Raw genomic sequence first — 13,019 nt, forward strand, 5'->3', positions numbered from 1 at the left:
CGAATCAGACATTTATGATTGGACACAGACACCTTCACAAAGATGAAAAATTTAAGATTTCTCAAAATTTCTCGCCCTGGATCATGGTTGACTAAGTGCAAGACATATCATCTTATAGAACCGATCTGGGCTCTTTCCAAATAAATTAAGGTATTTTTATTGGGAACAATATCCACTGGAGTGTTTGCCGTTGGGCTCTTATGTTAAGAAACCTTGTAGAACTTCATATGAAAGATAGCAATATCAAAAGCTTTAGGAGGAGTGCAGGTGCTTACACACACACACACTAATTAATATGTCTCTCTCTCTCTCTCTCTTCAATTTAATTAAATTATTAGGCTTTTATGTGTAAAAATTTTCCGTTTTCATTGTCATATAGGATCTTGTGAATTTGAAGACATTAAATTTTTCTGGGTGTAAACAGTTGGTGGAGCTACCTAACTTCTCTACGGCACATAATCTTGAAAAAGTCTATCTCTGGGGTTGTGAAAGTCTACATAGTGTTCATCCATCTATTTTATCTCTTCAATCTCTTGTTTCATTGGATTTACGTGAGTGCTTGAAATTAGAGAGTCTTGAAAGTGAGACTCGCTTAGAATCTCTCTCTTACCTTGATGTTGTAGGTTGTAAGAGCCTCAAGAAATTCTGTTTGTCATTAAAGAAACTGGGAACTTTGTATTTCTATAAGACTAAAGTTGAAATATTGCATTTTCTACCAATGGGAGGTTTCACGAAAGCAGAAATCTTTGGATTTATGGTGAAAGATTAAGGAAACTTCCGATAAGTGAGCTATGTGGCTTGACAGATCTTGAGGAATTTGGCGTAGATGTTTTCTCTAGCAGGTGATTCACACAATAGAGTTTATGCTCTCTTTTTTATGCTTGGCGTAATTTAAAAAACTACTACTTTGAAGAGATGTAGTTACTTGCTGGAAATCCCTGACAATATCAAGGCTTAACAAGCTTGAAAAGCATTGTCTTGAGTGGTTGTAAGAGGCTTAAATCTATACTTGGACTTCCTCCCTTCCTTAAAGAATTAGATGCTGGAGGATGTACTTCATTGGAGAACATATTCTGTGACTCTAGTTCAAAATCAATGTCGATTTGATTTCTAGAATTGTATAAAGTTGGATGAGTGTTCTCTTCACTTCATTGAGAAACAAACTCATTTCTCTTTGACGTTCAGCCTGGGAGGATAAGTGGCTCCGTCAGTGGCCCCGTGATTTTTGGGCTTGTTACCCGGGAAGCAGAGTTCTAAAATTGATGCAATATAAACATCAGACAGAGGCTTCTAATGCTATCGAATCATTTGCAATCTCAAACGATCACCCACCATCTTGTGTTGCTGCGTTGTTCCTCCTCACTCTGCTTACCTTACGTGTCGCGTGTCTACGGTGATTTCTCTTATGATGATAACAAAAATTCCAAAGTTCATTTCCTTTTCATTGGGGGCGTAAAATGAAGTCGGTTCGTGTTTACATATGGCACATGGAATTGGAAAGGGTTTCGTTTGGTGCTGGAACAGGTAATGTTGCCAAGATTTCATGTGAATTCTATGCGCAATATTGCAATGAAGAGGTAGAGACAGTTCCACTGAAAGCATATGGAGTGCACGGACATATAACTCATAGTCGGACTCGGATGAAGAACGACTCCCTCCAACAATCTCTCATGTACTTCACTTCTCCATGCCCTCCCTTGCAACTGAAATTTATTCGCAAGAGCAAACGAAAGCATCCCCCCCACACATACAGTTTTCTTTGATATATCTTTGCAGGTGTCTCTCCCTTCTTTGCTTTTTATTTATAAGCTCACCTTCACTACTATATAATCTTAAAATCACTCTTGATTAAAAAAAAAGTAATTAGATATTTCTTCTATGCTTAGATACCTAAATTAAAGTGGTAATTTTTTTTTACAATATTGTATTTATTATTTCAATATTTACACCTTATTGAAGAAATAAGTATGCCTTTTTCCAAATTTCGTCCAATTTTTTTTGAACATTCTTTAATGTGTGTGTGGTGTGTGTCTTGTTTATTATTTCTCTACATAGTTTTTATACAGTATAGTACTCTAATGTGTATAATAACTATTGTAGATTATACCAACAGCACATACAAAACAAAACAACACACACACATATATTTGTTGGAGATTGATGTAAATTTTTTTATAAGAGTGTACTTTTGCTATCTACTTTGTTTTAACTTTCTATTTATTGAATGATCCTTATTTACATTTTATTTGTGAGGATAATATTTTTTGAATCACCAAATTGTTCTATATAATTTTCATATACTCCTGATAAACAAATTCTAAAGTAATTTGTGTGATATAAAATGGTTAGTTTTGGAATAAAATAAATTGTTGTTTTATTTATAGTAAATGTGAAACTTTTGTGAAATTAATGAAGCTATTTACATATGAAAACTTTTTACAACTTTTAAAGATTACCTTTAATCAAATTACATCTGTTAGGTAAACCAAAAGTGAAATAAACAAAGGTATTTTTTAAGATTATTCAAAGCTTCATTTAATTCCGTAAAACTCTAGTATATTGTCAACTAATAGGTAAGTGCATTTTCAGGCCAAGAAAAAAAAGAACAAGTTATAGGTAAGATCTCATAAATAGGATTGGAGGAAGTAAAGGAGCAAAACACAAAGCTTGTTGATGGTATTTCAATTTATTTAAGATATGAAGTCTTAATAGACCCTCTAGGCTGAGCTTAAGTTGGTTTGTCCATTATCATTTCTTGTTTGCAGGGGCTCTTTATGACTAATAAATAAATCTTCATCATTTTTTACGATTTAATTTTGCTGCCTTGCTCTGTTTGGACAGGTGTGTTAGTCTGAGAATACTTATAATTGAGAGTTTGTAAATGACTGCTGAAACTTTATGATTTTTGTCAATTAACATATGTTGAATATTCTATTTCATGACCTGAATGAGATTTTGTCCTTGTGCTAATTTGACTTGCTCTTTCCCCTAACATGTGAGAATAAATTTGTGCTCAGTCTACTCAATGTGCCTAAAATTTCAATCATTCTTTTGCATAGGGTAAAGTGGACTAAAATTCTGTTGGGCTAAAACTACACTTTTTGAACACTAGAATTGTGTTTTAATTTTGGGATAATGAAATTTTTAGTATTTCAAATTTGTTTTATTATCAATTTGGTTTTTCAAGTTTAATTTTTATGAATTTGGTTCATTAAGTTGTTTTAATTATTGATTTAGTCTTTATTCTGTAAACAGGAGGTAACAATGTAAAACTTTGCTGGCATAAATAACAAAATTAAAAAATGAAATTATTTATATAGAAAAAAAAGACTCAGAAATTTTATAAAAAAATAAAAGAACAAAATGTTGTATGAGTGACTAGATTAATAAAAACTAAACTAATTTGAAAGTTAACTTATTTTCATTTACTTACATATACATATCAAGTTACTAAAATACTTCATATATCAATTTGAGATAAGAAAACACCAAGAAGGAAAGTGTAATATATTGTTCACAGAACCCAAGGCTAATTATTCCTCATATAGAGAAGATACTGAAAACCCTAGAGCTTTATACAGAGGCCACATGTACAATGAATAATGAACAATAACAAATGAATACAATCAGATGGATTCTCAGTTCTAGTGGGCTCAACCCTTTGGTCCATGTGTTATTACCTTGGGCTTAAGTTTGTTGGGCTGAGTCTTGTTCTTAGACTTCATTAATGTTTTGACAGAATAAATTTGTATTTTAAAACGTAAGAAACTAATAAAATGATAATTAAAAAATATAAAAAAATAAATAAATCAAAATTAAACTTAAAAAAAATAAATCAATAATAGGGACAAATTTGACGGATTGAAAATTTTATTATCTCTTTAATTTTTGTTCTTCAGCTTTGATTACCATGAAGAAAGTTTCAAAATATTTATCTTGCTCCTTATCCTTCCCTTGATATAATATTTAATGCCTCTCTTTTTTTCCCAGTCCAGTAACGCATTGCTGTCAACTTCCTTGAATCCTTGTTTGTTGATCAATTTGTGTGGCTTGACAAATCTGGTGCATTTCATCAATTGTTTTTTGGCCCCTGATATGGATATATTTGGTTTGTGCAATGCAGTTGCTTCTTGTCCCAAGAGCAAGTCCAAAATGCAATGGTGAAGAGTCTTTTTGCCAATGATCATTGAGGTGTCTTTGACATGTGAATCATATGTAACAAGAGTACCATTATTGTGAAAGTTTTATATTTAATTTCCTTGTTGCAGAAACATCATTATCTCGTTTCCTCAACTAGCCATTAGTTGCATGTGAGTGTTGTATAGCATTTTTATACGGAACAAGCCAGTAATTCATTCTTGATTTATATATTGTCAAATATTAATTTTTAAAACTTTCCCTATACAATTGGGAGCAATATGGTTTAGGAGAAACGGAAATTGAAGCCCATAGATCAAAATTCACAAATTACTCACCGGATTACTGCTTATTTAGCAAGTTTAAAAGTTTTGCTGAACTTTGAAAATTCATAACTAAATCTATAAAATTCATATGAGGATGATCTAAAATTATCTTGAAAGCTATTAAAGTCATTTAAGTGATAAAAATACATTTTAAATTCTTTTTAGTTCCAAATAGTACATTTTATTTGTTTTTTCCAAATCTGCTTTGTTTCTTTGACAGAATCTGTGCCATAATTTGAAAAATCTATAACTCAAGTTGTGCATGTCCAAATGATCTGGTTTAGGACTTTTTAGAAATCTTTATATGTCAATTTTTATCATAAAAATTCTTATGAGCATTGGATATGAGTTATTATACGTTAAATAATAAAAAGTAACCCCCTCTAAAAAGAGTCTAAGCTAAACAATTCCAATCATGCATATTAAAATCATGATTTCAAGGCTAGTTTATGACTCTATATTGGCCATCATACATCAGTGCATATCACTTATACATATCAAAACCTCATCATAAATTTACGTAGCTTATAGACTTATACATTTCTCATTTCTATAAAAGTAATGCCATAGGAAAAATTATTTTTCCTATTCTATTTACATTTGCTTCTTGCTCTAGCTTTTTCTTTGGAGGCTTATAATCTAACATGGCTAATCATTGGGGGTGAGATTCGAGAGAACCTCAATAGTAAATAATATCATTCAAGTATACAAGGCAAAAGTTTCATGCGTAACATATACTTGCATTATATGACTTCATAACTAACATATTGACATGTTGCATGCTCATACATCATACATGGATCATGAAACACTTAAAACAGAGTTTCAAACATTCATTGATGATTTACTTAACAAAAAAACTAATCATACATATCACCATGCAAGTATAAATATCAAGCATGCAATGAAAGGTAAGTTTACTACCTTTTAGGTTTACTATTTCTTCTTTGTTTTCCTTACTTCCATTTGATCCCCCATGACCAAACCTCCAATTCTCTTGCCATGATGCTCATTTATCCTAAATATTTGCCATAGAATATTTTTTGATAATTGTTAGAGCCAATAATCACATTGTCAATAATGACAGCTTACTCTTATTTAATTTTTACTTTCATTATCTTAATTTTTCACTTTACTTTTCCTTTGATGTAAAATTATTGCACCAACATTTTCCCACTCAATTTTTCATAAGGAACTCAATTTTAAACTCAAATTTGACCAATTCTAACTCCTTCCTTTTGAACCATCCTTGATAGTAACTATGGGTATTGAGATCTTAAATTATAGTTTCTTCCAAGCTATTTTGATGCTTCATATGTATGTGTCTCAATGCTAGGTTCTAAATCATATTTCATAAACTTAAATGCTTAACTAATAACTGCTTAATTCTTTAGAAAATTGGATAGCATTTTCCCTTGAAAATTGGCCATCCAAAAATTACATCAAGCTTGAAATCAAGCTACCATTCATTAATAATCATTTCTAAGCCATTTTCTATCATTTAATCATCAAAATATCAAGCCTAATTATCTTTAGAGAAACAGGGCAGCATCTCATCATCATGAAAACTCAAGCAAAAATTATGAAACATAGCTCAAAAGAAGCTCTTCTATGCCTCTTCTCAATGCACTAACTTATTCTTGCTTTCTTCACTACTTCCTCCATCTATGCTACTCCAAACTTATCCTCTTGAAAAACTAAAACCATAGAAATGTTCCTCTTGATGAGAGGAACAACTTTTGTGAAGAGACTGAGGTAGAAATGTGGTTTTGATGGTAAGTTTGATTGATTTTCCTTTTCCCTCTCTAAACCTCTCATACGAATCCATGTAAGTATCTTGTGAATTCTCTCTCTTCTCTCTCCTTGTTTGACCGAAATGATGAAATAGGAAGAAGAAATGGGTGTGGTGGTGTTTTAGGGTCCGTTTGAATTTCAGTTGGGTATAATAGATTATAAAAAATTGATTAAGTGGTAAATTTTAATTATAATTGATTATGTTATAACGCAATCTGTTTGAATACTATTTTTCTAAAATTGATTTTAACAGAATTGAAGATATTTAGATAATTAATTAAAATTAATTTTTAGCCATATAAATTACTATATAATTTAATTTTTAATATCAAATATTAATTTTTTAAATATACAAAGTTTAAATTTTATTAAGGAAAAAAAGAAAAAAGAAGATTTTAATTTTGTTTTTATTAAATTATGTGCTTTTTTTGTAATTTTTCCTGGGCCTGTTTTTGTAATTTCCCCAACATTTTTGACAGATGTTTATCAGGAAGCTGACCAAGGAGCTTTTGGAAAAACGCGCATTTTACTCCATAATTGATTTGTAATTTTTTTTTTTGACTGTTTGGGTAAATGGTTCAAAAAATTGATTCTGAGGTAAAAAATTGATTATATTACGTATCCAAACACACTATTAGTGAAAGATTGAACCAATTCTGATAATCTTTGGATCCCAAAATATCTAGTTTCCCATTTTTAGTCTAGCCAATATTTTAATAAATTTTGGACCATGTAAATGCCTTACTTCTTCTTCCATTTCAGATCCAAATTAACATCACTACTCCCTCCAAATGGGCTCAAAATGAGCTCTTGCTAAAATTAACTTTTTGACATAGGAAAAATTAGTATTATCTTAACCTAATGCAATTTAAATTGTAAACTAATTCTTTTGAGCAATTTCTAACCAATGAAATTGACATAATTCATCCAAATATTTATTCCTTTTTATGAACTAATTTCCTTTAATTCTTCATGAATTTCGGGTTATTTTTTGTAATTACACTTTAAGACCTCAAATCTTTAGAAATTACATTTTGACCTTAATTGAGCTTGATATTTTCAGGTCAAAGTTCAGTCTTTTTCATTTTTAAATTTGGGTACTTTTTAATACTCTAATTGTATTTAATTACATATAATTAACTTTGAACATTAATAATTACTATTTGGCTTCAAATAGATTATTACTCTTAGTCGTTTTTCTTTTCTTTCCTTTACTCTTAGTCGTTTTTCTTTTCTTTCCTTTCTCAGCCTTAACAGTAGTTGAGATATCTAAGAAAAAGTCAAGGATACTCTCTCTGTAATAGTTGTCCAAATTTAAGAGGTCTTGATCTTTTAAACTCATCCTAGACCATCATCTTCCTAGAGAACTATCGCATACATTATGACTCAGTAACTTCTACTAAGTCTATTACGACCAAAAAATCTAACTGCAATCTTGAGATCTAATTGCAATCTCACTAAGCCCTTTTTAGATCTGCTATGATCCTTAGAATCTAACTATAATTCTTCTCTAGAAGATTTAGGACACAAGGATAATGTTATCAAATAACACTACTTCTATTTAATTTGACAACTTTACTGATTATTCTCTAAGACTAATCTTAGATACCTCTGTTGTCCTCTTAGACCTTATTTATTTCTTTTTAGCCTATTCTGAATATTTCTGGACTTCAACTTGCTCATTTCTTTATTCTGGACACTTCCTTGAAATATGTAAAAATATTATGCTTGTGCCCGAGAAAGACTTTAAAATTACCATTTAGTCCCTAAGAACCATTCTTTATTTTCAAGTCACCTAAGGGGCTTTTGATTACTTGAGTTTAGTAGCTTACTAAATTTTGGCATATTCTTGAGCTTCTAAACTAAAAATTCAAGATGTTACATATATCATAATAGTACACAATTCTATCATGTATGCATATAAACAGCCTTGGACCTGATGCACAAATTGCCAAAAAGGAGTTATAGATGCATTTTCTTGTTCCCTAAATTAGTCCAAAATTGCATTCCTAATTACTATTCATGTCTTCTTGTCTTCCTCTCTACCTGGGCTCTTCATGTACCTATTTGAGGTTGACTAGTTAAGAATGAGACTCGTTTACTTCATCCATGTGCATATCATGATTGTTTTTGGGCCTTTCAATATGTTGGATATGGGCTTCTAAAAATTCTTTCTCTTGTTATTGGGCATTCAATAACATTGTTCCTTTTAGTCTACAAGTTCATGGGTTGCATCAAAGTAATGTATACTTCTAGGTAGCTCTATAGGATGGAAACTAGACTTGCTATAATTAAGAAGTCTAATTTCCTAGAAGCAACTTTTGTTTTCATTTGCAAAAATTACATTTTGTGGATTAATATTCTAATTTTTTTAAAAAATCAATTTTAAATAACAAAACAAATGTATATCAAAATTGGGTTCATTGAAGGCAATTGGGACGCACATGCTAATATGAGCCTCTAAGTAAAATATATAAGCTACTTGGTCTTTGCATTTTTAGGAATACGTTGTGATACAAATAATTCCTTCTTTCACTTTATTCTATGAAGAAATGCCAATCTGCCTTAATGTGTGCTTAATGATGGTCATAAAATTGATTTGCTGAAATTTTTTTGCGAGTGTAGAAGGATTTCACTTTTCTCTCACTAACAAATATATTTGGTTTGTACAATTGCTTTCTAGTCGAGCCAAGTCCAAAATACCATTAAGAGGAAGAGATATTCTCACCTCTCATGATGTTTAATTAGAAAGGATCGAATGGGCTCTCCTCTAGGGTTTTCCAAGGGGAAGCTATCGACAAGTCCAATAATAGTAGATCCGCCAAGTTTGTTGAAGATATCCATAAAGTCAAGTGATCTTCTTGCCATCAACAAGCATATGATCACAAGTAGGATTTATTTTCATCAAGCCAAAAAGAAAAGGGAAGGATTTGGAAGGATTGAGAATCAGAAAAAGTGGTCGAGCAGGAACCATAATAGAGAAAAACTTTTCTACCCTGATGAATCAATCGGTAATGAAAGTAATACAACTAGCTTAGAAAAGTTAATTTAAGTTAGTGAATTCCACGAGTGAGTACATGTAGTATCTAAGTGGATGTTCAAATTAGAAATTTAAAAAACAATCCCTATACAATCATAGTCAGAAAATAAATTTTGAAAAATTCCTCTATGTGTATAGTTAGCATCTTGACTTAGGTTTTTTTTTTTCTTAAGAAAAATTCTTCCATATGTATACTTGGCAGTCTTATTCAAATTTTTGTAAAAAGAATCATCGATGTGTACACTTGACAAGTTGTCCTAATCCCAATAACTAAGGCTTATGACTGTTGCGAGGATGATAACTGCTTATCTACATCTAAGTTAGGTTTTGGGATTGAGGTGATGCGGAGAAGGCAAAATGCCAAGATTGAGAGAGAGAGAGAGAGTAATTTTTCCTAAAAATAATTTGAGTCAGGTTGCCAAGTGTACATATGGAAGAATTTTTTTTAATTTAATTTCTAATAATGATTAGAGAGAGAAATTTTTTTTCATTTTTGACTAAACATTCATTTAGATACCACATATAGACTGGACATGGTAGGATCCACTAACTTAAATTATGTTCATATGTAGCACATTATGTTTGGTCATGTTTTTTAACGTTTAAGGAAAAAATGAACCAAAATCAAGCTTACACCAAATGTCCCTTAAAAGTTACGGTTTAAGGGGGAAATACACAAAATTAAGTTTAAGACACTAGTTTGTCCCTAAGTGAATACTTCTAAGGTAAAAGTGATCATATTAATTTTTGAATGAACACCCACTTAGATGCCATGTGGGTGTCATGTGTACATTTTTGGTAAAAAAAAATGTTAACGGGCGCATTAAAGGTAAGTAGAAATGAATGCATTTTTAAATGTTTGCAAACATTTTTACCAAAAATCGAGTTCATGAACCAGTTCTATCATATTTGATGAAACCCACATCCCTAGAGAACCCAATTCATGTAAACCAAACATATAAATTTAAGGGTTTCGCTTCCATTTCTCTCTCCAATTCCTTGCTATCAAACGATGCGTAAAGTGGTCAGCCCTGAGAATGTCTCCTGTGGGTATCGCTCCAGCCTCCATGAATGATATTCTAAATGAACAAGAGATTTGTAAGGCAGACGTAATTTCCAAAAAGTTCACCCACATGGAGGAATGCCTGAAATGCGAACACAAAGAACCAGAAGAAAGGAATTTAAATCCTTTATTGACAGAATAACTACCCTTTTCCCCATAGTAATTTTGTCTGCTATGGACCCATAGGAAATAGGTGTGCATAAAATTTATTCAGATGTTGTGCCATGGTCATAAACAATATTGACCAAATTTTTGTCCAAGTTGATGGGGGCACCAAGCATTTTTGATGTCGGATCATCAAATCACAGACTTATTAATGTTTAAAGCCTCAATGCATCTGTCTAGGTAACCACCAACCTGTGTCAAAGATAGAAATTGATTTACCTGTACCAACTTAACTCCACTTTTACTAAACTCATTTGTAAATGTGATTGGTTTCAAAAATCAGCTCAACCTCAAATCTTCTTTTTCATAGTTTTAAATGTTCCTTGTCTCATGATGCAAATATATAGTAAATGGGAGAATAAAAGCTTGGTTTAAATTTAAATGTCCGTTGTCCTCTTTTCCTTTCCAATCCTTGTCTCATAAAATGTTATTTAATTAAATTGGTAGAATATTATTAGATGGACCATAAATAACATGGTATACCAAGTTTGTCTAAAAATTTCTCCACATTTAATTGCTTTACTAGAATGTCCTTATTGATATCATGGTATGTAGGCACATAAAAAAAATATTTTCTCCAATATTTATCATGTTTAATTGTTATTTAACATTTAACATTTATATTATTTTTTAAACGAAAACATGATCACTTTTTTTTGTTTTGTTTTTAAGATCATTTTAATTTTCTTTTTCATTTATACCTTTATATTGGTTCAACCAATTGTTTACATTGACGAATGTTAAACATAAATGAAAAGGCAGGTAAGCAAAATAAATAAAAGGAAAAACAAAAACTTGATGAACGCAGCAACGTAAGAAAGAAATGTAAATCACATGCGCCATTTTCCTCGTGTCATCAATTTTGTAACTTCAAGAATAGACGGTCACGGGAATATGTGTGTGTATATATGGGGGTTATCTGTACATCCATATATATAAATAGAATCGCAGGTGGATTTCTAAGCTTAACATGTGTTCTTTTTTTAAAAAAAATATTGCAAATAAAATGCGTCATCTTAGCTTCATTTTATTCTATTAATTTATTGTGTAATTTGAAATTTTTATTTTGAAAATTGATTTATTTTAATTAGGTTTTTCCTCATTCCTATGTCATTAATTATCTCTCCCACTCTCTTACCATTGTAACCTTCCATAATCTTATTCCTATTGTTAAACATTTAATTTTAAAAACTGAGAGGTTGCGGCAAGATAGAAATAAGAATGATAAATAATATATTATTCATAATATTTTAAATTAAGTAAATCTATATATCTATATGCAAAAGTGGAACTGCATAATGCCCTTTAAGCTCATTATGTTTGCATTTGTTAAAATGCCAATACTACAAGCTATTCATGTCAACACGAGCCTTATCCTATTAGATGGGACGGGCTACATGGATTATACAATGTTGTTATGCTCTATCATTTATTAATCTTTTAAAAATATTATTAATTAAGAGGTCTCAATTAATAACCTTTAAAAGTGTTCTCTTTGATCTTCCTCTAGCCCTCTTGATAGGGTCAAAGTGATCTGTTCCACTCTCTTTACAGGTGTTTTTCCGTAGTCTTCTTTGTATATATCCAAAACACCTCAAATCATTTTATATCATTTTTCCTTCAATAGGTGTGACACTTACTTTTTTCCCATGCGCTCATTTCAGATTTTGTTGTTATGAGTGTGTTCGCACATTTATCTCAACATTCTCATCTCTGCTACTCCAACTTTATGTTTTTACTGTCTCGTTAAAGCTTAACATTCACTACTATATAATGTTGTTAGTCTTATGACAGTTTGATAAAACTTCTCTTTAAGTTTATTAGGCACTTTATGATCACAAATAATTACTTTAGCCTTTTTTTCAATTAAACCACCCATCTTGTATCACATGTGTAATATTTTCATCAATTTTTCCATTATATTGAACAATCACTCTCAAATATATAAATTTTTTCACTTGAGATATAATCTAATCACTCAATTTTACTTTCAAATTACTACTCACTGATATTTTATCAAAATTACAACATAGAAACCACTTCCTTTTATCCCTAAATTTTCACTCCCACAACCTCGTCTATCATCATAGTAATAACTTCTCAACTTTCTCATTGTCAAATGTATAAAATCATTGTGTACATTAGATTTTCTATCAAATCTTCCTAAGTATTAAAATTATTATATTTAAAATTAAAATGAATCATTTTAATTTCTATTTTTCCTCATTTCTCTTCCATTATTTCTCCTACTCTCCTATCATCATAACTTTCCATAATCTATTTCTTTGTTAGTTTTGAAATTCTTATTGCACAAACACATGATCACATTGAACAGTTTCAAAAGCACACAATATTTTCTTTCACTCTTAATACCAGTCAGTAGTTCCATTCCCTCATCAATATAAGCCAAATTACAAAACCCTTCTCCTCTTTAGCTCCTCTTTTTGTTAGCAATGTCCTCTGACCCCTTAATTGTATAATCTTTCCTAATAAC

The sequence above is a fragment of the Prosopis cineraria genome, unplaced genomic scaffold, assembly GCF_029017545.1.
Source record: "Prosopis cineraria cultivar Desert tree isolate PC_DT_omini unplaced genomic scaffold, ASM2901754v1 PC12, whole genome shotgun sequence".
In the NCBI taxonomy this organism is placed as follows: domain Eukaryota; kingdom Viridiplantae; phylum Streptophyta; class Magnoliopsida; order Fabales; family Fabaceae; genus Prosopis; species Prosopis cineraria.